The sequence below is a fragment of the Xylocopa sonorina genome, chromosome 11 (genome assembly GCF_050948175.1).
Source record: "Xylocopa sonorina isolate GNS202 chromosome 11, iyXylSono1_principal, whole genome shotgun sequence".
NCBI classification, from domain to species: domain Eukaryota; kingdom Metazoa; phylum Arthropoda; class Insecta; order Hymenoptera; family Apidae; genus Xylocopa; species Xylocopa sonorina.
In genome coordinates this window covers 7,640,697-7,666,561 of record NC_135203.1, presented here as the reverse complement: position 1 = coordinate 7,666,561, position 25,865 = coordinate 7,640,697, and the positions used below count along the sequence as shown (strand labels likewise).

Below are 25,865 nucleotides of genomic sequence, written 5' to 3'. Positions count from 1 at the left end.
GTGTTTTCCTCCTCGGGGCTTTTCAATTACCTCCGCGGCAAGAAGAAGCCGTGGAAATATAGTTTAAAGGATTTACACCCGGAGCCGGTTTTCACGAAGTTCCCGCCGGCGTGGCGGCCGAGTACGCGCTTCATCCTGGCCGAGTAGGACTTTGTTAATAACGCCAGCGCCACGAGCAGTCCACTCGACGGCTTATTCACGCGTTCCGCCAACTATTACGTTCGCAGCCCGCTGTATATACTTTGCGTAGGGAAATCGTAATGTCCGCGTTGAATTTACGGCTGCAAATTGAGGAAACGAGCAATTGCGCGCTGCCCTCGTAAATGGATATCGCGTATCAGTTTGCGTGCATTTAATGCACGCCTCTCTACCGACGCACGCACGCAGCCATCGTACAGGAACGGTCCGCGCGTTACCGCCCGCGTTTACTTTAGCTGAAAGCATAAACTTTCCGGTTGGCGCTCGCCATCTTAAATTAAATCTACGGGGAGAGCTGCGGAGCGAGTTGTAAAATCGCGTTGCAATTTTAACGGCGACTGCATCCATTTTCGTCCGTTCGCTCGATGTATCCCCGATGCGATGGAGAACGCGTCACGAATTAGCGCTCCTCCTGCGGGAAATACAGAGATTCGCGGTATCGATATTTACGGCAGGGTCGAGCGGCATTAAAGGGAATTAAAAGAAAACGGAATTATACGGAACGACGGAGAGCGCGGTCCCCTCGGATTCCTCATCGCCTCGAGGGGTCTCCGACCCTATGAGTTTCGACTTTTGACACGTTCTGCGTGTACCTGTACGTGTCTGAACTCCGCTCGGCTCTTCGTGTTGGTCGGTTCGTGCTTGTTAACTAGTTAAAGCCATTGTGTTCGTACGACGGAGCGTACGACGACAGCCGAGCCCCGGCTTGCCTGGCGGCGCCCCAGAGACGTATCTGGAGATTTCTGGAGACGCGCGAGCGACGACGTCGACGACCAACGTCGCGCAGTTCACCCAGGAACCGCTGCGGAGGAGAGATGAAACGCGTCGGGAACACGAGCCTCCGTGGGTGGAAAAAGGAAAAGTGATTAGGTCGGGCACGTCACCCTTTCCCCGTCCGCCATCGTTTCTGGCGCACCCCCCGACTCCCAGTCGATAATTAACAAGCCAGGCCAGTCGAGTCACTTAGGCGTGCTACATCGTCGTCTTCCTCCTCGTCCTCGTCGTCCTTGTTGTTGTCGACTTTGCCCGCTCCTCGTCGCACTCGTAATTCCCACCCCTTCTACCCATCCAACCCCTCGATCCTTCTCCACTTTCTCGTTTTTTTTTTCATTCTTTTTTTTCCACGATCCACCTTCGTTCGTCCTTCCCTGTTTCGTTGCACGTCGAAGCCGACGCTGCGAACAGCGGTTTAATTGTTAACGAGAAAAGTTTGCATTTTCGAGTGCAAATCCCCGTGCCGCCATTCGCTGCGCGCCCTTTGCCCTCTTCCGTCCCCTGCCTCTTCTCTCACCCCCGCCAATTCCCCGGAACCCCTCGCCCCTCCGTGTTCTCCACCGCCGCCTGCGTATTCCGGTAACAAATTCTGTGAATCGCGGATCGTTGTCGATCCCTCGGCGTTCTACCACCCCCGTCGCCACCCACGTTTCCCCGTACACAACCAATGGCCGCTGGATCGGCTTTCTCATTGTCCGCCGTGAATACGGCTCGTTTTAACCTCTCGCTCGGCACGATCTTCGTTGTTAGCACACCGGCTGGCTGGGCTAGCGCAAACGAAACGCGCGATCACACCCCCCTCGCCCCCGTTTTCTAACCCTTCCAACGCAAAACTCAGGCATCGTTTTCCGACGCTGTTGCGAAATTGTTACTAATTGGAGCACTGTTTCAACTTTTTCCACTCGCGCCCGTCTACCCCGTGCTCGCCGGAGCTGCTTTAAAATAATAATAAGTTTCAACGCGCGGAAACGTTAGTACACCCGGGGCAATCGCCTCTATCGTTTCCCCTCCCGGACGCGACTCGCGCGGCGTTGTTCGAGTCGACTCGCCGCGGCTTTTCATATCGCGGACGTACAAGGCAAGTCTTCCAATTCGTTGAACCTGGGCATGAGTAGCGAAATTAACTTTTTATGGGGAAATATAACGTTGAAACAGCTAGAAAAGCGGAGAAAGTACCGGGAGGGGGGTTAAAAGAACATCGTTTGGCGGTTCTAACGAGGCCGCCACGCGAGGCTGCAAGGGTTCACGGGAAAAAATCACGAATCAAAACTGAACTCGAAGTTTGTCAGTTTCTCTGATACGTGCATGTGTCAACGGCGCAGCCTGAAAAGAGAGAACGGGTCCGCGTTTTAATTGATTGGTGTCGTGGAAAAACCAAGCGGCCGCAGGCTGGCCTGGTGGAGGTGTCGCTTTTGATTCGAGGACACGACGCCTCTTTGCGCGTCTTCCCTTTTCGGAGCAAAGCCCACGGGGCAAACGGGGGCCCGCCGTGCAGCGGATTTTTCGTTTACACGGGCAGCGCGCGTCTGTTGTGTGCGAACCGCGCGCAATGTCGGGTCGAGTTCTTTGAACCCTCGCGCGCGTTCCCTCAACGCGAGCAACGCGCCGGCTTTTCCCGTTCCGTTGCAGCCTTGCCCGTCGATATCCTTGTTGCTCGTAGCCGTTGCTTTGGATCGAAGCCCCCGAAAATTCAGACAGAAAGAGAGCCGTGGTAGGATAGAGGGGGGGGGGGGGCGACGACGACGAGGAGGAAGCGGAGGATGTCTACTTGGGCGGGATAGAGGGGCACGGTCGATTCGTATCCGGTAACGAGAGCGTTGAGAGGGACGATCCACCTTCCGGGAATACTGGCGAGCTCCGGAACTCGTGTGACGCTCCTCTAGGCACTCGTTAACGAATACTCGATGAAAGTTGCACGCTCAGTCCGAACGCGTATCGGCTCGCGATTTTTTCCCACCCCTGCTCTATCGTTTCTTTTTCGCGGCGAGAGTACGCGCGCACGCGCCCAGCTTCCGCGAGCTTCGACGTTGATACGCTCGTGGGAAAAAATTAATTTACAGCTGCAGGTTACCGCAGCTATCGGTCGAATTCGATGAAAAAGCTTTAGTCGAGCCTGTACCGCGCGGGTGGTAGTGGAAAGGGGTGTCAGGGCGAGAGGAAGAGAGGTCGAGAGAAGAGGGATAGCTAAGAGAAAGAAGGGTGGAGAGAGAGACAGAGAGTGGCAGAAGGAGGGTGCGTCGAGAGTATAAGTGCACCAGAGGGGGTGACTACCGCCGCCATCCCCTGTTCCAGTCGCGAGGGTGGGTTGAGTTTCCTATGGTTTAATTGGGCGCGAAATCATTTCCGATGCAATGCGCGCGGATGCAGCCGCGACGACGAGTAATCATCGTAAAAGCTCGACTTCTCTCTCCCTCGCAGCCGTTTCCTATTTCTTCTCCCGCTGGTCCCTCTCTCTTCCTTTCACCTCGTTCAGTTCCCTACCCCTCGTTCTTACCGCGCTGGGCTCCTCTTTTTTTTTCAGTCGCTCGCCCCGCTCTTCGCGCGCGACCGTCTCCGTTCACAACCTCGTATCCTCGAGAACGAAGTCGTCAAAGAAAAAAACCGCGATCGATACATCCACTGTCACCCGTTACTCGTTTTCTGCTGTCTTATTTTTGTCATCGAGCGCTAACCATCCCCCGCACCACTTCCCAATTAAATATCTCGCGGAATAACGGGCTGCGGAATAACGTCAATTTCCACGTATCCGTGGAAAAGTACTAGTATCGATCCAGTGACGCGATCGCTCGTCGCTGTCGAGCGTAATCAGCCCGATTTGCATTCCAGGAGACGCTCGTTCTCGCGTTGTCACTGACCAGGAATTGTTTGCGCAAGCAACGCGGCGATCTCGAGTCGAACGAACGCGGTCGACGCGGATAATGTCCTCTGATCGTCCATTAAAAATAACCCAGCGAGTTCCACGAACGCGTTGGAATTAATTGAATCGACGCCGTTCCACGGCTATATCGCGATGCTTGCCCGGTTGGTTATGACGCGCAACATCGCGCGGCTTGATCTTTAACCGCGCTCTATCGCGGCCGTGGAACAACGCCGGTTGAAACTACACCGTTCGATTATTTAAATACGTCGCGTGATATGTGGAATCGCGGAACCGTATCTCCGTTTCTCGCGCGGGCAGCGATTATTTTTAAACGCGCCGCCTCGATTTATGAATCCGCCTGCCCGCGCGCACAGGCGGCCATTTAACCAGGCTCGATTTGCTTTTATCGTTGCCGTTCGTTGCGGATACTTTATTCCATCGTCGTTTAATATGACAACGCAGGCCGCGATATCGCGCGCGACTCTCGCGCGATTTCGCAAGGGGGCTGCTCACCCTCTCGCCGCAGAACGGAAACGCACAAATTGCGCGCCATCATCGTAGCTCGTGGATTTCCGATATTTGACAATTTCCGCACCCCGTGACCCGCGCCATTGGGACGTTATTACGGTGCCCATACGCGCCCTTAGTCGATTTAAAATTAATTAATGCAAATGCGAGTGGTCCCCCATGGAATGCTTGCACGCAGAACTGCGGTCGATTGTCGAGGGTGTAATTGCACGAGATTGCGTCGTCTTAGAAGTCCGTGTGTATACCACATCCATAGCGTTCCTAAGCGATATGCCTGTGATTAACACTAATCTCTAGTTCTCTGCTGAAAGCAACAAATTTTATTCAATTAATTCCACTCTCAAAAAATTAGTCAGTCTCAGTCTCTTGCGAGCGATCCATCGATCAGACGCCACGATGCGCCATACATTCGCTCGTCTGGCTTGTTTCACGCTTAATTTCTAACCTGCCTGCGTCGAGAGAAAAAGGAGCCACTGTACCGTGGCCATTTAATCGCGTATCATCGTTCAAAGCGAGACGCGCCCCTGTGCGAGCAGATTGCATCGTGCAGCGTGAACAGTGAACTTCGCGTGTTACCAGAGCGAGTTCGAGAGGCGCGCGTACGCACTGTGCACCTGACGCGATCCAACGTACACAGGTTCGTGTGAACGCGCGTGTATGAAAGGCACTGGCTAACCATCGCGTCCAATGGCTAAAGTAGACAGGTCATAACGAGCTGGACGGTTTTTACGAGCCAGTAGCTTTTCCGTTTCTCGTCCCGCGCTTGTCCTATCGTTATCGCGGTGAACTTGAACGGGAGGAAGGTAAAAGGTCGTTGACACCAGCCGCCGCAAGTGCAAAGGAGGTGGGAATCGCAAAAATACTCGCGGGACTATTGGGGCTGACGGATTTCAATAACGTCGCTATTCCTGGCCGGCTGGGAAGGAGCCACGACGTACCTCGCCGACGCGGAGAGATTAAATTCGATCAATTAAACATATCGAGTTACCCCGAGTCGACGCTCCCAGAAGGAACCCGGGTATATCGATCTAGACACGCGTACACTCGCTCGGATTATATGGATTATAACTCGCGTAGCCGGGTCGTTATTGGACGCGTCAGCGTTCCTTGGAATGAAATTTCTTTTCTCCGCGATAATTATGACCGACCCGGGGGGAGGACGCTAAGGAACGTAGAATTAGCTAAATCTTTGACCGAGGAAGTTCTTTCAGTTGGACAGAGAAATTAAAACCACTCGGATGTATAATGATCGAAACGAGCGTTACGTACCAATGGACGGGAAACCGATAATCAATTCCCCGAAATTAAACCGATTAATTATTAATTTCGTTGATGCACGAACTGATTTCCATTATATCCGCTGAGCGTACACGGTGGCAACTGGTCGTATTTCGCAACCAATCTTGTCGATTTCTTTTCGCTTATTATTAATTTATTCAAAAAACAGTACCTGCTGTTTAATCCCGCGATACCTTATTACCATTTATTATAACCATTGCCGATATCAACGTTCCACCCAACGTTCGCGATCGTTTTTACGAATCAGCTGGGGCTACCAGGCAAATTTCTTTCTCCGGTGGTAACGAAAAATTCAGACTCGATGGTAGAAAGGGTGGTATATACGGTTCGGACCCTCGAAATCAATTCCAACTGCTCGCAGTTACGATCGATCGGTTCGTTTCCCGCTTAATTCGCAGGGCAGCTCGAACAGGGCTCGATCGGGTTCGTACCTGTCTGTCGGTCGAAGAAAACGGTGTTTCCCCCGTCTGGTTTGGCGGGGGGCGATTTTGCAACGTGGTCGGAAACTTGGCGCAGCTGCTACCGTCGCCGCTCACCTTCTCGCCTGCAATTTATGCTAAGTGAATTAACATTGATCTGGCCGGGAAATATGGGTTCGTTCTGGCAGACAGAGGCGCGCTGGTTCCCCCGCATCCTTCCGGCAGTAGCGCGTTCGAATTTTACCCGCGCGCACAAGCCACACAGCCGAGGATCCGCCCCAACCCCCGTGCATCGTACGCGGAGCGTTACGGAGCCTTCGTTCAGTCGGTTAAACGCGAACAGGAACGAGCCATGAAAGGAGGGCGAGCGTGCCAACGGTTTGCATAAACGGCAGCGCCTGGTCGTGTAAAAATCAATTAAACCCGCAGGAGATATTGCTCGAGTCGCGGTTTCGACGAACCGAACAGCGGAGGTACGCGCTCGCTCGTTTTTTAAGGGGATGAAATTTAAACGCACCCCGCTGTATCCAGCTCTTTGCGCTGGATGTAAATTATTGTACAATTGAAACATTGTTTCGCTCGTTCAGTTTTTCATGGAAAAAAGTGACGGACGCAGCGGCTCGTGCGCTTTTCATTCGGATCGGACGAGGAAAAAAAAAAAGAACGCGTAGCGCGCGAAACATCAGAATTTCATGAAAGTTCAGCTCATGACGTTTTCAAAACGAGTGATTTAATTGACCTGGATAATTCGCGCGGGGCACACCGTTTGTTCCCCGCCTGTGATTAGCACAGCAGTCGCGTCCTCGCGCAACGTGTATCCGCGCGACGTCTCGTTTCAGTATCTATTTGACGGTACAAATTGACCCGGTGCACGGTTCAACCTGATCGTTAAAAATTGTCGAGGGACACGGTTGGTTGAGCGCGGCCGAAAGGTCACTGATATTCCTCGAAAGAATGTATATCGCGTCGCATGGAAACCAATTAACCTACATTCCGCCTGACTGCATTTCACCCCGTTGATCCCCCTAATTATTCGCGACAGTTCCCGGTACGTTTTATATTTAATTCCCGCTAAACGTCGCGAGTCCCTCTCATTGGCCATTTCAATCTTTCCATTCACTTCCCCCTGTTTTCCACTCTGTCGTCTATTTGTTATCGCATTTTTCTCTCTTTTCATAGACGGTTTCTTTTTGCTCCTTTCCTCGTTGGTTGATTTTTAGTCCAACCTTGGTGTCCCGTTTGGATCACTTAAATTATTAGTAAAAAAATTTTTAATTTTTGATAATTACTGCTCATAGTTGCATCCAAAGAATACGAACCACCCCTATAAAATACGTGTCACGTGGTATATCGTAGAGTCATCGAAACGACGCAGTCTGTAGGGCGGCTTTTTCTTCATCGAATCGATAACGGATCGCGGATAGGAGGTTGAATCGAGAAAAAGAGAAAGCACCGAATCCGTTACCCTTCTCCACGTGGTAACCGATACATTTTGCAGCCAGGTATCCCATCTGCGCTGGAAATGGCATTTTAAATCGTTCGATCGGCGAGCAGGTTTTACCCGGCTCGGCTGACTATGAGAAAATAATTGTGCGCCCGTACTTTGAGCATCGTTCACGCGCGTCCATAGATCCGGGACGCTTTACGAATTCCCTTTCCGCCCTGCGGAATAGCGCGGGCCAGCGCCGTAAATCTGAACGCTTCCGCCCCCTTTTTTCTTCCGCGCCCGCGTCTACTCGCGTTCAATAGAGCTACGTGGAGCCGATTTACATTGTTCGTTCAAAGAGCGAGAGCCGATCGGTTTCGACTTTGTGGCTGACTTTGACTCGGAATTACGTGAAAGTCGGATCGTTGGGGAACGATAAACTGAATTTATTGTCGTGCGCTGGAAGAGACTCCGTTTGTATCGCGGCACCGCTTCGTTTCACGTGTTGCACGGAGAAAAGAACTTCGCCTGAAGTATACGCAACGTAAACTTTCCCCGTTCACAATGAAACAAAGTACATGGGTAAACGTGGCTCCTCCGCGGGAGTTAAGGAACTACCTGAAGAAACAAGGAAATCAGGGAAACGAGAGGAGGATCTGTTTTCTTTGAACAACCCAGCCAATTGATTCGATTTCGCGAATTATGCAAAAAGGATTTCGCGCTAGGCAACCGAGAGGTAAAGATTACTCGAGCACCCGATAACTTCCCTTGGCGAAAGAAAATTTCATTGGCAACATAATGCGCCCTCCGCCTTGCGCCTCCGTTCGAATCGTTCCTGGTGAATAATTTAACGCAGAATTTGACTTGGGCCAGCTGCGATTTATCCGGGAAATTCGGTCCGCCTCGCGGTTAATTTTCTCCGTCCTTGCTTTTTTTTTTTTCGTTTCGCGTTTCTCCCTCCCGTATCGACTCGTCGTCTCTGTTTTTTAATCAAACAGACACACCGTGCCGCGTCCAATTTTATCGATCGCGCTGTAACAAGTTTCATGAATTTTATTAGTCGAGGGTGAAATGCACCACGGTGACGAACGGAGAGAAGTGTGCCAGATAGGTGGTGTCCGCTCGTGCCCACCTACCAATCGATACCAACTAACACATACCAACGAATTTCCCGCGATTTTAGATACGCTTGCTCGCTCGAAATGAACGCGGCTTTCCGCTCGGAAGAATATCGGCGATGGTACCGCGCTCGCTCGATAGAACACGACCATCGTCCCTGTGTCTCATTAGCCAGGTATTAACCGGGTGTTTCGCGACAGAACCGCGTGCGAGAACGATTTCATTGGTCGAGCGCGTGGCAATTACGATAGAACGCGAGTTGGTGAGAAAAAAAAAGAAATTTAAACAAATCACTCGCGGATGAATCGACGCGCGTTTTTACGTTCGACCCTTCGCGAAATTACGACAATCATCGAGTGATGTATGAGGGTAGTCGGATAATCCATTTCGGGTGAGAAAATTGAATGGCGACGCGAGGGGTGTATAATGGCGATGATTAAACGTTTCGCGATCGCGAAAAATCGCGCGATCGAATCGCTTTTGAACCGCGTGCTCGCGGCTACGCGGTACAATAAACGCGATCTTTAATTTCGCGTATCCGTTCCTGTAATGGACGAAAGCGGATGGCAGCGCTGGCTAATTTATACACCATATATCAAACGGAAATTCCCGTCGCTGGTGACCTCTCTCTCTCTCTCTCTCTCTCGCTTAACTGCGCGTATCGCGTCGATTACGACGGGACCAGACGCCCTAGAGCGTGTTCGTTCGATGAAAAATCGGAATCAATATTTGCCGGATGAAATAAGTGACGCGCCGAATAAATCTGAATAAATGCGCTTCCCTCGCCGGGAACGAGAGGAACGGGTCCAGAGCCCTTACAACCATGGGAGCGGCCGTTCGACGGATTATTCTGGACCGCCGTGAGATATTACGCGTGCGATTCGGCTGCGAAATTATAGGAATAATCGGGGGTGCATGATATTATGCGCGCGTGGCTACGAACAGGAATATCGATTCGAATCCCTGCTAGAATTTATGCAGCCGCAATCCTACGAAAATAAGAATTATCCATCGTTCGACCAACTGAATAATCGTAAATACTCGAAGGAGCGTTTAAAAAAGAATATCTTGTTCAGCAATCTCGAAGAGGAAATAGAAAAATAGAAAGAACTTCTTTGCCAATCTGAGATTTAATTTCATCAATTAAATTGTCACACCTCGTGAAACGGTCTTGCATCGATTGATTAACTCTTTCCAATATCCCTCTTTCGCTCGATCCCATCCGACGAGATTTCTATTCTCTGGCTGGTGAACTTGAATGGATGCAACGTCTTAAGTCGAGCACGGCTGAATTTGATTTTCTTTCGGCGGGAGCGGCGGTAACGAGCAACTCTCCCCTCGACAAAAGAAGGATTACGCGAATACGCGCGAACGATCGCGAACTATATCGTTGTCGGATGAGAAACGAGAGAGAAAAGTAGACGAATCGAGTGCGCGAGCACTTGTAAACGAACGAATCGAGACGATGAACGGTTCACGGGACCCACAGTCTGATCTATCGCGGTCCATTTCGACGCGATCGAAGCGCTTAATTATCAGACGTACGACGAACGCTGGCGCGATTACGCTGACCAGCTTGAAAGTGGTCCATCCGCGAGCCCCTAGGAAATTTGATTCTCATCACGTAATGGGGAGCCAACGTGACGTTGCATTTTCATGAAAACACACACCGTATTTGGGGAATAATTCCGGGGTCGCGTCCACCCTCGTTTTTTCCCTCCTTCGCCGTCCCAGTGACATTTTTCCCTTCTCCCCCTTTTTTTTTTCAGTTACGAACGAAACTCGAATAAATTTTCGCGTTAATGCTCGTTCGACCCAGATAACGTACGCTTACGTACACGTACGTGTACAGACAATGTGCGTCGTCGGTGCGAGACGCGGAACCGCTGGATCGTGCTGGTGAATGCGAGCTGGCTCGTAATGGCCGCTGCGCTTTCTTTCCACCCCCGCTCATTTACACGCGCGGAAGCCCTCGAACGCATCGATGTTTATTAATTAGCCGTTATGGTAACGCAAATGTTGCGTGAAGAGTAGTGATTAACCACCGTCGAGAGTGTATTGCGTAACGGGCAGACACTTCTTGGCAGCGTTGGCACGAGCCTGAGGGGGTCAATCTCCCGTCGAGCGATGGAACGCAACGGTACGAGGGGGTGGCTTTCCAATTATAACGAGTCGCTCGAGATTCGTTCGCGCGGAGAAGGGGCTAATTACAGAGCACGGTCCGATTGAACGTATTGGCGGCGACTTGATCGCTCGGTGGAAAGTGCACGGGCCGTGGGGACTCGAGGTCCGCGTCCCAAAGGGCAGAGGGGATGGTAAAACGCGCACTTACAGTGGCTACGATGGCGCGGCTACGTTTGTAGACGGCCGCTCGAGGGAGTGCGGTAATAATAAAAAAAAAAAATATCAGGAGGATCATCGTGGCTTTTGAAAAAGGGCGGGGTTACCACTGCGGAGGGCAAAAATGCCTTTGGGAGCGGGGCTCTTTGAAACGGGCGGTGACGGGATCCGTGCGATACCAGCGCCGATAAGTCGTGTCCCTCGACGCGTTCACCTCGGAGCGTGTTTCGAAAAACGGAGAGACGGGAGATGGCGAGGAGAAATTGATAAAGGACAGCGGAGGAGGGCAAGAAACGGCGAGTGGCGAAGAGGAGGGGCGCATCGGCGGGACTACAGAGTGACGAGGGGATCGATGCGGATGATGGACGGAGATGGGACCGGGAAAAACTGACGGAACGGATGGCGCTGGTGAGAGAGGAGGCATAGAGATAAATGAAGAGGATAGGGGGACAAAGTAGCAGGAATCAAGCGGGCGAGAAAGAGTGAAATATAATTGATAGGGAGAGAGAACGGTCCGGAAGAGGAGTGTACACGTATGCAAATGGAAGCGAGAAAGAGAGAGAGAGAGAGAGGAGGAGGGCGAAACTGTCGGTGGGGGTTGGTTGAAAGAGGAAAGCATCGATGCGGCTAGGTGCAGTCGGAGGCACGCGAGGGGAAACGTGGTTGGAATGGGGAAAGGAAGAGGGCCACGGCGGGACGGAGAGAGGGATATGTAATGGGTATGCATACGCGCGAGATGCGACGCAGACCCTGGGGACTGCGTTAATTCCGGGGACCTGATTAATCGGAAACAGGACTATCGTGCAAATAGGCGCGAGATAACCCCACGTCGCATCGCCCACCGCGTCCACCCACCTATCTGCGAGCATGTCCTCTCTCTGGCTCCATAATGCATCCTGATGGTGGCTTCGATCGACCCCATTCCTAGATTTAGAGTTAAGTCCATGGGGTATGGGCGCAGCGCGTCGGATCGCATCGATTTAATTACGATCGATCTGTCAAGCCGATGACGTTGCGCAACCAACACCACCCCCCGCCGCCTTCCCTACGTCTATGCCGGCTCTATATATCGCGGGTTGCCCTAAATTTCGAAAATGTCCGGCTCACATGGCTGCGCTCCGGTTCGTTGCGTTCTACCGCGCCTCGTTCCGCCTCGATTCGCCTCGTCGTGTCCTGACGTGCACGCGCGCTGATCCGGATTGACGAGTCCTTAAAATCCTGCTCCGTGCACGGGGAACGAGGCTAGCTGTAAGTGATTTTCCAGCGAAACCCCTGCCGCACCGTTGTCTCGCGTGGTATTTGAGTTGGTCAGAGCAGGGACTCCGCGTCCCAACTTTCTCATGGATTTCGAGGAAGTTACATAATATCCTAATGCATTCCCCGTTCGCACGCTTTATCGGTATCGAACTAATCGCGATAATGGAACAAACGAGTATGACGTGCTTCTTACCTACCAGAAACTCTGTATTCATTCGATGGATCCAACCTCTCCCTTTGAATCGACTTATTTAAACATTGAAACGTAGCGATCTATGAGAAGTAAAAAAAGCTTCCACCCCTTTTAGCATCTTTGAGCGTGCATTTTAAAAATGCACGACCCTTCCCAAAGAGTACCCCTAATTTTTCGAGATATCCACGTTGATTCGAACGTGGATTCCAATTCTACCGGAACTCCCACAGTTATGAACCGTCTGCATTCTCAAAGATACCCATCTGGTTGCGGTTCGCAGACCCGTGCTGGCACACGCGTCCTCGTAACGCCACGGGGTTGAAATAGAGAGCGGAACTGAACGCGAGCTCGAAAGAGCGTTTCGCATGGGAGGAGAAGCAAAGTTTAATTTATTCAGAACCATGTTGTAATTCGTATCGATGGGACCGCGAAACTGTCACGATTGTCCAATTTGATACGGCTTTGGTCGAATTACCAGAAAGCGTCTAGTCGCGTGCCCTCGTCGATGAGAGATGTGCGAGACCTCGAAGAACAATTGTAGCATCATTTTTGGTTAAGTTAAGCTTTCCCTCGATTAATTGTTCGACCACTAACGATCTACTTATTGTTGCTACCGCTCTTTTTTGGAAGGCTCTATACTATTCGTGAAAAACGCGATACCAACGAAAGATATCCACCATGAATTGATCGTTAGGAAAGGGGGAGGGCGGGGGAGAAAAAAAGAAAATTCGCAGACAAAAGACACAAAAGAGTCTGGTGGTCTATAGCCTGTACGGGAACACCTAGTCTCCTCTCGGTTTTGATCCATCCAGCTCGCCGCCTTTAATTATATTCGGAGCAATTAACGATGGATAGAGCACGATGAACAATTTCTGCGGCCAGACTGTATTTACGGGCTGACGGCTGCACTTTGTATGCACGCCATATTTAGACCGACAATTGAAAATAATTTACGATTTACGCGGGCACCATGCAGTTTGTAATTAGAATGCGAAGTGATGTGGAACGCCAGGTACCGATGATGGCCGCCAGACCTGCCAGCGTAAAACTGCCTAAAACGCTCTGGAAGCCCGCCGCGCGTGATTCGTCCCCGTCGAAATTAGAATGACATTTTAGAGTGCCGTGCACATCGCTGAATTTACAGGATACGACCGCGATTTCGCGGCCATCCATGTTCTCAGCGATTCACAGGCTCGTCCAGGATGTTGTTGCGCTTTTTACATTTCGCTGGAACGCCACATTTCCCTCTCGAATCAGCGCCATTGCTGCGAACACTTTTTCAAACAAATTGGGTATAAGAGTGGTTGAACTCTATTTCGCGTAGACGAGGTTCAATGTCACACGTAAAATCGTAATTGAAATTCCACATTTGAAAACAAAATTCGAGCATCAACCGAGATCGTTCTCTCTCCCTCTCTCTCTCACTCTCTTCCTCCATTCGAATCCGAGTGTTTTTAAAGCGAAACGAGTAAAAACCGTTGGACAAAATTTCCACGTGCCCAGAGGACACGCGTTCCATCCGCTGCAGCGAGACGTTAAGCGGAGAAATTAGTCGCAGTTTAACCCGCCGGCGCGAGCATCGCGCGGACGATGGCCCTTATAATACGCTCGTACATTTCTTCGTCGGACGGGTGCAGCGGGGGATGAAAAAATTCCACGACGAAAGCGGCAACGATTATTTCCCGACATTCCTCTTCCTCTGCGCGTTATTCCGCCCGTTTTTCTTCCTTTCATGAACTTCGCCGGTGTGCGACGCGTGCATTCTTTACTCGTTTACCCTTCCGTACGCGTAGCCCTTCCACGTGCGTAGCCCGGTGAACCGCAATTTTATTTTTTCCTACGGCTAAGCAAAGAATTGTTTGCGGATCGGTGTAACCCTTGGTCGCGCCTTTGTCTGGTCCCTTGGTCGACTCTCCCTCCTCTCCGGAGACTCCCTCTGCCTCCTTCTCTCTCTCTCTTTCTCTCTCCCTCTCCAACCCTCTGGTTTTCGCCCAGCGCTCTTTAATACGTCAAGGGTCGCGGCGTTTCACCGTCTGCACCTACGGCGAGACTTGCCTCTACCCGAGGCTGCGATCGATATTCCATTGTATCGGAGCATCGAAGCATCCTGAAGAGTTTCGCTGGCTCGTAACGACACCGATGCTATTATGCTAATTCAGCGCGTCGCTGGAGTGCGGATGCCGGTGAGCGATAAGCTAGGAACATCTGGCCGTGAGTAGCGACGGAAAAAAGAGGGACACGCTTCAAGCCCGGCGCGTCTATGAAAGCAGCCGTGCGCGCGCCCGGGGAAAAAGCTCGCGTGGCAATCGCTCGCGACATTCGTGATTAATTCCCCAGAAAAATAGAACGCGACGGCGGCGGCGACGGCGACGACGCAGGTGTGTCTGGTTAATTCTTTTGTCTCTCGGCCGAGCCGATCGATGCGTTCGAATTGTACAACCCCCTCGGCTCTCCGCCGATTTGTACCTGATTTATCGATGCGTTTATTGACATCGCTCCGTCGACGCCAGCCGTGGACCAAGCAGGAATTATTGACTACAGACCAAAGAATTATTGCCCCCCTGTATATCGCGTATCTCGCTTTCCTCTCGTCTCCCTTATTTTTTCCTACCCCGCTCTCTCTCTCTCTCTCTCGCATTCGCCTTCCTTCGTTGCTGGAATATATAATCGGCTTTACTTGATACGCAAATATTTGTTTTAACGCGGTGGAACGTCGCGCGTCGACGTTCGACAACCGGAAGATGGTATTCTTCGATCTGCGGCGAGCTAGCAAGCCATTAATCGCAGAGATTAACTCGGCTAAGAAGAGGATTAAGAAAGTTACTCCGGCAACGAAGGAACTCGGCCAGCCGCTACTATCCGCTGCTAAGCAGTTTACGGAGGAGCGACCCCGTGATGTCGTCAAACGCTTTCTTCGACCCGTTTTCTTTTTCTCCCGCCTCGCCTCTCTCAAGATGTTCTTTTCCACCCGGCGCTGAGAATCGTAAGAAGGGCTGAACCGTATTACCTTGCCGCGAGCCCATTTCCCGTTCACTGTTTCAATTACCCGGTAGCTCGGCTAATTGTATTTTGCGCTTCATTTTCTGCTCGACGAATCGACGCGTTTTCTCTCACTTTTCCACCGCGCTACGATCTCCCGTAAATCTCTCTCGTTTCTTCGCTACCTCTCGCGCGATAATATTTTACATTCAAACAAACTAACGCTCGATAGATCTTCGTGAAGTCGAACGATCGAGTGTTCCCCCCTCGGAACGATTCACGCGAAACCTTTCCACGGGATTGCAATTAACGAGCTAACGTCGGCGCTCCCGTCGAATGCGAGATAAAGAGGAAAAAAGCGAGCTCCCCAACGGTGCTACCGCGAGGTTAGATACCACAGTTTCTCTGTTCACCGCGACGGAAGAAAATTGGTTCGATCCAGCGTTTGGATAGAACCGTTGGCGATCGTTGATTGCGTTCGTCGAGGGTCGTTAAAAATTCGTCAGACATGAATTTCGTAGAACGTCGAGGGTTCAACGAGCTATAAATTTCTAGTTTACGAAGCGGCCCTCTTCATCGGCAGAAACTTAATCTGGGACGAGTATCGCGGTATCAACGTCTCCGCAATTGATGGGAATTTCAATTTCGCGATCCGCGCGGGGCTCGCCGCTCGACGTCTATCAATGGTATCTCCATCCACCATCGAATTACTTTCCCGGTGAACGACAAAAGGGGGCGGAAAACTAGAAACGGGAGAGCGGAAAAGGCAAACGGCGATTCGCGGAGAGGACGGGGAGGTATAACGTAGATAACTGACAATCCGACAGGCTTTCCGTAAGCTGCTTATGGTAACGATCGGGTCAGCGAACCGAGCTGGTGTACCAGCCAGACTCGAGAACGAGAAACGTTAAGAAACACGCGCAACCGCACGCAAGATCCTCCGGCTTCCAGCCCTATTACCATCCATTTATCGTGAGTTAGGAATCGACGAATCGATCGTGGACGATAATGCCCAGGGCGCGTGGTTCGCGCGTACCTTGGCTCGATCGCACGTACGAGAACGCACACGATCGGAAAGCGCACGGCAGAAGGCACGGATCCATGGAATTGTCAGCCATTCCAGACTCCAGGGATTAACTCGCCCAGGAATGCATTCCTCCTCTCTCTCTCCTTCTCTCTCTCTCTCACTCTTCCTCTGTCTCTCACTCTTGCTGGTTCAACCTGTCCGTTTTCCTCTGTTCTCAAAACTTCCCTCTTTCTCTATCTTCCCCGCCTTTCCCACTTATTCTCCCTCCCTCTCGTTCCCCATTCATTCGTCGTCCTCTCGATTTTCTCGCCTCGCCCCCACCTCTGCGATAAGGTGAAGCACTCGCAGTCATTTTCTCCATTTTGCGATTCGATTTCCGCCGATATTGCTCCCGTCTCGCTAGATTCTTCCATTCGCTCGGATGAAGACGCTGCCGAGGGAAATATATTCATCCGCGTCGCGAAGAAAGGGACGGAGAAACAGGGACGGCGAATGGAGAAGAGGGGGGAGAAGGAGACGAGAGGGAAGAAAGGGAATCGGAGGCAGAAAAATCGGTATGGTTGGACGCGATGCGAGTAGGAGAGAAGAAAGGGCTGGTCAGACGAAAGGGTGCAAGCCACTCGACGATAGGACCGACTAATTTCATCGTCGATGCCATCGATTTTTCCTCTTTGTTCCTTTCATTGGTTCAACGCGTTCTCGCTATCCAACGTGTTCCGCGACACGTGCATAACGCGTCTACCGATTTTTCGTGGATTCTTCTGGCTCGTCTCTGAACGTCGGGTCATCGACGTTGCCTCGTAGTGACTCGCAAGATGCCGACGCGGTAAATAATGTGAAGGATTGTCGTGGATAAAAAAGAGAGAGATAAGCGTACCCGGAAGTTGTGTCGCCACGTGCCCGGAAGCCGATCCAGGGTGCCGTGTCTGGCAAGTCTGTCGCTTGAATGTCGCACGTCAGCACTTTCCGTCGATCGTTCCTGTTTTCCTATTTCGCGTGCCTGCCAAAGGTGTACGATCGAAGGAAACCCTCGCGTCAAAGATCCAGCTACGAAACTCTGGTTACATCGCCTCTTGGCTCGCGAATTCTGTTAACGTCTGGGGAAACCCTGATTTATGGGCCACCCTTGTTTTTAATTTCACAGAAACCCCGGGAAAACGTTTCGTTTCTCCATATAGAATGGTCAGACAAGAAGCTTGTTTAAAATTTCAAATTTCCTCGAACAGACAGCATGCAAATCTAAAGAACCCGCGAGTAGCACAACGAGAAGGTTGCCTGACTCTGAGGCGCTCGTTCCACTGGGCAGATCGGTGGTCATCGTTCAAGAGATATCCTGCGCATCAAGATAATCCAGTTCAGTTCAGAGGAAGCAGACAGGTACACGATGAAACTGCAGAGAATTTCGAAGAACCGAGAACGTCTGGCTCGAGATGATTCATTCCAGCGAGTGATCGTTGACACGGCATCTCCCGGTTAAAAGCTCCGTCGCCGACAAAGTGATCTATCGTTCAATTTGCCCTATAATTCGGGCGTGTATCTGGCTGGATGGCGTTGTCGCGTTCCTTCGACGAGAGAGCCGAACGCGATCCACCGGCGAGATTGAAACGAAATCTAGCGCTTCGAAGTCGATGGCTTCGTCACGGATTGATCCGTCTCACGGCTTTATCTGCTCGCCGATTACACACGCGCCACCCTGTGAGCGACACGCGTGTACGTGTAAGCCTGTACACGCTCGACGAACCTCCCCGTCTAACCGTCGCGCGAGCACGTTGGCCACGATCGCACGATTCACCACTATCAGCCTTTCTCCGTGTACGTGGACAGTCACGGAGGGAACCAATCGGACTGCGCGACCCGGCGAAGTCACGGTGTGTGATTGGTACGGTATTGTGCTCCATAACCAACGGTGAAATTAACCATGATCCAGATCAAACGATCGAAACGGCGAACGCGTGCCGCCCTCCGCCCGTATCCGAGCTACTGCATTGCAGCTAACTTCGACCATCGCGTACGCGAAATATATTCGTATTTATGTTGGCGCTTAAGTCGGATTAGTCGAGCGAAACGCAAGGATAATCGCGATCCACGGCTGCCGATCCTACGACGGGTAACCGTTGTTTCAACTGCCGCCAATTAACGAAAGGAGCCGCGTCGATGATCGAAACTGATCGGTCAGGTTAAAATGCTGGCCAATCGAACGACTCCACCGCCAACACTGGATATTTCTCTATCGAATCTCGCGATTATTTTCTTAGGAGGCCTCGTTACTATCGATCAACCCCTGTGTTACGCTAATTACAGTTTCAATGAACGATAGAAAGAGTTACGCGGTGTGACGCGAGAAGTTGAAGATCAGCCCCAAGAGAGAATCGCAAAGTATATTCAGCGCGAGATAGGACGATATAGAATTCGATACCGCGATACATGGTTCTAGGCAAGAACGATCGAAGGTCTTAAAGCCCCGATGAACCATTCGTCGTAACCGTGGAAAGTGTACGTTCGAGGCTTCTGAACTCGTAGTGGAAGTAACCGGCGTTGAAGCACCCTGTCCGCCCTGTCGCCTGAAAATTCAAGTTCGGAAGTTCGACCGCGGCGGTGTGTTCGACGATTCTCCTTGAAAGTCGATCCAACCCCGAAATCCGGAGCCAGAGTGCTCTCTACCCGCTCCGCCTCGAGACGGTCTTAAATTACACCTGACTGCGGCCTCGGTCTAATTAGAATTAAACGCCCCCCAACGTTTCGCTAAACCGTCCGGTTTAACGGTACGAAACCAGCTCTCGATTTCCACCCCCGTTTCGTAATCAAATACCCGAACGAATCGCTGGCGATCACGTCCTTCCTCTCGTTCGATACCATCGTCGTCATCGTCGTCGCTCGCAATCGAGCGGGTTAATAATTCGAACGGTGGACGGCCATGGGGGTTGACGGGGGTGCGTCGTCCTCGCGGTTAATTCGTCAGTGACGCGCGGATTCCGTGCGCGGGATGATAATGCCGCTGCAACGTGACGGTGCTCTGTAATTAATCGGTTAGGCGCAACGCGAGAATAGAGGGTGGTGCCCGACATAGTCGCAGTGGCGCAACATTTACGCAGCCGATGCTCGCGCACGTGCATTCACGTTCCCCGCGTGGCGAACACCGAGAAGCGCTGGCAATCGGACCACGCGTAGCTGGAACGACGGAAAAGAGGGTGGACGACGGTAGAGTCGAGTGTATAAACGCGACATAAATTGCGCCGTTGCATAATTACGGACAGACACAGGTGTAACGCGTTGGTGGGAGGATGGAAACGACCCCCTGTAACATGGAACGCGTCCAGGGGTTGAAACGCGCGCGGAGTGGTACCACGGTTTTGTCCGTGTCGTCGATGTTCGCCACGTCGATCAACGCGTGACGAGAGAACGGTTCCTGCGCTATTTATTCGCGCTGGTAACCCAAATACTTGACGAATGGTAAATTTCGCGGTTCTCGTATCGCGTGCCTTTGAACGTCCGCGAGAAGTGGTTCGAGTTATTTCGTGGCGCGAAATGTTCTCGCCTTGTTCTCACATTTTTTAATAATACGCGGCACATTGGGAGGCACTGGTCTCGTTTCCGGGGAACGAATGAAAAAGCTAAAATAACTTTGATATCTATTTAACATACCGCGAGGGGTAGCACGTCGGTTCGAAAATGGAGGAAGAACGACGAAAAAGCGGTGTGTACTCGGTGGAACGAGTAGCAGAAGCGTGAAACACGCGCGACGGGCGGTTCTAAGGAAGCTGAGAGAGTCGACGGCGCGAATGCACGCCGCGAAATGACGTCAATGCATAAACGATGCGGACGCATCGCGATTCGGTGGATTCGTCGGTGGTGAAAGGTGACGAATTAACAGCACACCGTCGTCTGTGCGAGGGAATTTGACTGACGTCGACGCGGGCGAAGTTGCTCGACGCCACGGCAAGACTGCACAATATTTGGAATTTTCCGTGTCGCCTCGCGAACGCGAGGCAAACACACACCGGTAAATAGTCGCGTTTCTCGTGTCGCGGAAAAGGGAGACGGTGGCTTGCAATTGCGGCGGGCGCATTGTCGCCGTGTAATTGTCTCTGGTAACGTAGTTATCCGGCTATTACGCAACACCGGAAACGGCTCGCGCAAACGCATCGAATTTTCGCGACCCCCTCTTGTTACGCAATTACCGACTGATCCAAGGGGAAAAAGAGGCAGTAACGAAGGGTGGTACGCGGGCAAGGGACGGTCTGATAATCCGTGCAAATTCCAAGGCAGCGAAAAAAGAAGTTCGCCGACGAGCCGCGGTCGACGAGCGGAAGTTCAGCCTGAATCGCGTAACGGTGTTCCCTCGCGTAAGCGAAATTAACCCCGTTGCCCGAGGCCAGCAGCAACTGCAAACAAGTTTTAGCGCCGAATTTCGCCGTGATTAATTAAGCCGCGTTCAATCGTGTTCCGCGTAGTCACGTATTATGCGCGCTGTTATGCGCGCGGCAGCAGATGCACGAGGGGATGAACTTCGCGAGGCTCGACGATGCGTCACGCCCCGCGACGTTTAATGAGTGCCTTATCAAGTATTCACGAACGCTTGGGGCGAATATTTGCGCGTCGTTTCAGGGATTGTTCCCATACGACGTGCTCCCTTACGTGGCCGGATAAAATCGTACGCTGCATCCGCGCCACGGTCGTTGGCTTGACTCCCGTGTATCCGTTGATACGATATCGATTAACCAGTCTGTTCGTTAAATTCGGACACCTCTCGAGCGAGGGGGTTGCAAAGGGGGTTGCAAAGGGGGTGGAAATCCCTGTTGAGCATCGACGCGCGGAATCGAGGTTTGCGTGGCGGTAATATAAAGGCCAGTTGGTCAAACGCGCTCGACGAAATACGAGCGCGCGACGACGGATACGACGACGAGCCTTCAGAGTCGCTTCTTTGTCGACACGTTCCACGGAAGGGAACGGAATCACTGCGAGCATATTCCTCGCGCGTCTCATTCAACCGACCACGCTTCGCTTCCCGATAGATTCACGCGTTTCACGTGCTTTTGCCGTCGCAGTCGAGCGAACGGCGCATTCTTCCTCATTGCTGGTCGGCATGCGAGCGGTATGGAAAAAAAAAAAAAAATAGGGGAGGAAAAAATGGCAGAAAAAAAGCTACCGTTTATGAGAACCGAGCACTCCTGCTACGTACGCGTCCGCGCGGAACGATAAAAACGCGATGACGCGGAATTACGAGCGTTCAATTTATCGCCGAGCGATGCTTTTCTTCGTTCAGTTACCCGCGACTATCCTCGACACAGTGACACAACCGTCCAATTTTCATTTTTATCGCCGCTAATACTTTTCCTCCACTCGTCTCGATTCGTCCTTTGGTAACGCGTGTAATGAGGGATCCCTCTTCGAAATCCGACGCCACGTTTTTCACCCCTCGTCGCGTGTAACCGCGTCGAGTAACACGTGTACGAGCGTGCTCGAAAGTGTACAGCGCATCACCAGCGGTGACGAGATTGAACGCGTTCCACTGAAAACTGTGCGAGGGGATCTCGAGTGACGTTTACAAAAATGGCTGAGTCCCGCGATGACCGGTGTTACGGATACCGCCGGCTAAATATGATATCACTACGAGGGGAATAAAAAATGAAATGGAAACGCCCGTAGCAGCGAACTTTACGAGTGATTACGAAATAAGTGGCGGTAAAACAAAAATTCACGATCCACGCCCGCTGTTTCTCCTATTTCTATTCATACCCTCGAACTGTTCGTTCGCACTTTTTTAATTTATAGAGTATATTCATCGTCTCGGTTGTTCATTAACGTTGACGCGTAACGCGACTAACAAAAAGCCTGCGAGCGCGGTCAGTAACAGATGGGACGAGCTGGTCGACTTACTTATGGAAACGCGGTATCGCTGAATTAATCGACCTTTTGTAGAGTCGATAATTGGATCGTACGTCCGTTCATCCAGCTCTTGCTCCTTTTGCATCGAGAGGATCAATCGCAGCGACAATAACCGAACACGCACGACTGAATGAACGCGCAAACAATTTCGATCGACGTCGATATAGTTTGTTCTCTTTCTTTCGCGATCTTCCATTACGACGATCCTCGTTTTAAAACATCGCGCTTGACGATTGGCAAGAGGAAACGTCTCGACGACCCAGATCGTTTAATTAGCCGAGCAAGCACTCAATGAACGCAGGATCCGACAAGAGTTAATCCATCACTGAAAACCGTAAAACAATAATCCAACGAGAAACAAAACGCGAATGCACCGTCGCGTCGCGCAAGCATTCTTTCGTACTATATCCGTTTGGAGTTCTCGATGGTAAAGCGAGCACTAAATCGCAGAAAGCTACCGGTTATCGAGTTAGACGGAATCTCTATTGAATTTGCTCGCAAACAAGAAGAACGTCGAGCAGAATTCTCCTTTACAAGAGCGTAGCTCCTCTTAATAACCGTTTTACGGCGGTCCTCACCGGCAGCGACAAACTGCGTTATACGCGTACTAATTTAACCATATTTTCCGGCGTCGTCGACGTCGTCGTTGTCGTCTTCGCCGTCTTCGTCGTTGTCATTCGACGAGTTCGCTCACTCGCGCGAGTACAGGTCGCAGGAAGGGAAGAACGCCCTTCTGAGGAGGGTGCAGCAGATGCACGCGATACGTGGTGCACTCTGCGCCCCGAAATATGTGCATCTACCTAGTCGCAGGTAGTTGCACGCGCGCGGTCGTGTATGTAGACGCGTTCATGGAAAGCAACGCGGGCATAAATGCAGGGTAGACGTCGATGCTGCATAACTGTAAACCGGTGGCGCAGGTGCATCGTGCGCTCGTAGAGCGCAGGAAGCGCCGGACATAAACGTCTTTCCGGCACACACACACGCATATACACACGGTTCGACGAATGCAGGATGCAACGATAGAGGTTCGCGACGATGCACTCTTGGCGTTCTCGTGGATTTCCAGTCTCAAAATTCTGCTTATCAAATCGCCGTTCATACATAATGCACCGATCTCGCGTATCCGCGCTGGATCTCCCGTGAATCTTGCCCGCGCGTTCGGTTGCGAACCGATAATCGGAAAATGCGATACGCAGCCTGATTTTAGATAGAACAACTATGTTGCTAACAGGAATATCGCGTTACTGGTTTGATTCAGATATTCCTGTGGGCGCCAGCAAATCTCTGGGTTGTTACAAACGCACCCCTCGTTCGTATTAGAATCTGACACTGTGGATCTTCACTAAATACCCCTTATTCACGCCTCTCCATTCGCACGAAAAATTCTGTCAGCCCAACGCAACGTGATCCTGGAATTCCGGAAACAAAACTCGTCGATGATGGTCTGGCGTCAGCTGTGCTATCAAATTTGTTGGGTCGAAATAAAGATGAGAGAGCAGCCGCGGAAAAAAACAGAGACAGGGGCTTTAAAAGAGGAAACGAGTGCAGAAATGCTTGGGGTGGAAATGATACGATCCTGAAGAGAGGCAGAGAGAGAGAGAAAGAGAGAGTGTGCGATAAATGTTGCGATCGAGGCGGTCTGCGGAGAAAATCAACAATTCGCTCGCCATTTGGTGAACATGGCCGCCAAGTACGCGCGCGTTTTATCGTCGCGATGCGAATGATTCGGTTATCGTTATTTGGGGATCGTCGACGGCACGATTTCGTTATCGTTTCCCTTTCAACCTTTCAGGAAAGACGCATAGACGATCGAGCGCGTTTCCTCGAAGATCGAAAACGATCGTTTCCTTGGTCGGCAAGATTGAAACATTCTCGCGGTTACCCGAGCGAATTACGCGTTCATAAATCTCTCAAATTGCCCGGACATTTTTCTCGCTGCACCGTTCCGCGGTTGAGCGATGAACTGGCCGCATTCTCGCCCAGAAACATGCAAATGATTTCGAGCGCAGCCAGTAATAACTGACACGACGAAGATCGAATATGATCGATCCCTCTGTTATTGCTACATCGTCCGCGTACAGCCGCTTCGCTCCTCCGAGCGAAGCTCTATAACAAAATGAAAGTTCTTCGATGTTTACCAGACAGATATGTATTGTATATAGATATCTGTGTGGCTGTTATACGTGCGCATCGCGGATCACAGAGTTTCGGGTATTTTGCAATATAAACTGCTTACCGCAGATGCGAGAGGAATATCCAAGAAGTTGCAAAGCACCCGTTCCAGGCTTGCCCTCGCGGAAGGGAATACCGTTGGATCAATTGTTTCTTCCTTCCATCGAATATCCTTATTTCATTCGATATTCGCATGAATTATTCGGTTGAAAAGAATATCGCGACCCACTGGCGATTCAGTGGCGAGAACCCACACTTAACATTAACTAGAAGTCTAGCTTAAGCACTTACACAATTTGCGATCCAATTGAAAGTTCCAAAGTCCTGAAAAGGACTTGGAAAATTTCGACTGAATTGCAAATTACTTAAATCTAGGCACGTAGTCCTTAGCTTGGTATCGTTTTCGAAATGGCAATCTCTCGAAAATGGTACCAAGGGCCCAGGTCCACCAACGAGGAGGTGACTACGCAGGGACCCATCCCTATTTCCCTAGTCCCATCCACCCTCCATTACATACGTGTGTTCTCGGTACAGAAGGTACCGAGGACTGACTCTACTTTAATCATTTAAACCCGGAATCCATAATACATTCTCCAAAATCTAACACAGACTTCAGAAATTGCAGTATGGACTTTACGATAGGGATATTGGGAAAGGGATATGAAGGGAAATTACATACATATACAATATATAAATAAATCTAATTAAAATCCATAAATATATAATAATTAAAATCCCTCGGCGATCCAACGGCGATCCCTCGGCGCTCCATCGGCGCTCCAACGGCGATCCATCGGCGAGAACCTAAACTTAACTGAACTTAACTTAACCTACATTATAACTTAACTAATAATACAATTTGCAATCCAATTGACAGTTTCAAAGTCCTGAAAAGGACTTGGAAAATCTCAAATGTATTGCTAAGGACTCAATGCTAGAACAACCCGCGATAAAAGTATGAATTAGAGAAAATTCTTAATAACGAATGCACAAAATGATGGTCAAATCTACAGAATAAAAATTATTTTAATCGATTTGGTGGTTCTAGCGTTAAATCTACAATTATACTTATGTCTACGTGCGTAGTCCTTAGCTTGGTACCATTTTCGAGAGACCGGTCTCTGGAAAATGGTACCAAGGGCCCAGGCCCACCCCGTGGAGGTGACTACGCAGGGACCCATCCCTAATTTCCCTAATCCCATCCACCCTCCATTACATTCAGGTGTTCTCGGTACAGATGGTACCGAGGACTGACTCTACTTCTAACTTTCAAACAACCGAAATCCATAATACATTCTCCTTACATAGATTTTAGAGATTGTAGTATGGACCTTACGAAAGGGATAATAAGAAATGCCATTCTCTTAAACAAAGTGAAATTTCTAAAA

General features: G+C 50.8%; 1 protein-coding gene and 1 long non-coding RNA gene across 11 annotated transcripts in view; one reads left to right on the top strand and one right to left on the bottom strand.

Annotated features, from left to right (window-relative positions):
• Positions 1-25,865, top strand: part of LOC143429099 (cell adhesion molecule Dscam2) — a 132,325-nt gene that overhangs the window by 43,143 nt on the left and 63,317 nt on the right. The gene's annotated exons all lie outside the window — the stretch shown is intronic.
• The window catches only part of LOC143429140 (uncharacterized), a 192,795-nt gene continuing 183,475 nt past the window's right edge, over positions 16,546-25,865 (bottom strand). Inside the window, exon 5 of the long non-coding RNA XR_013102505.1 lies at positions 16,546-16,581. This is a non-coding gene — a long non-coding RNA (uncharacterized LOC143429140). The remainder of the gene's footprint in view (positions 16,582-25,865) is intronic.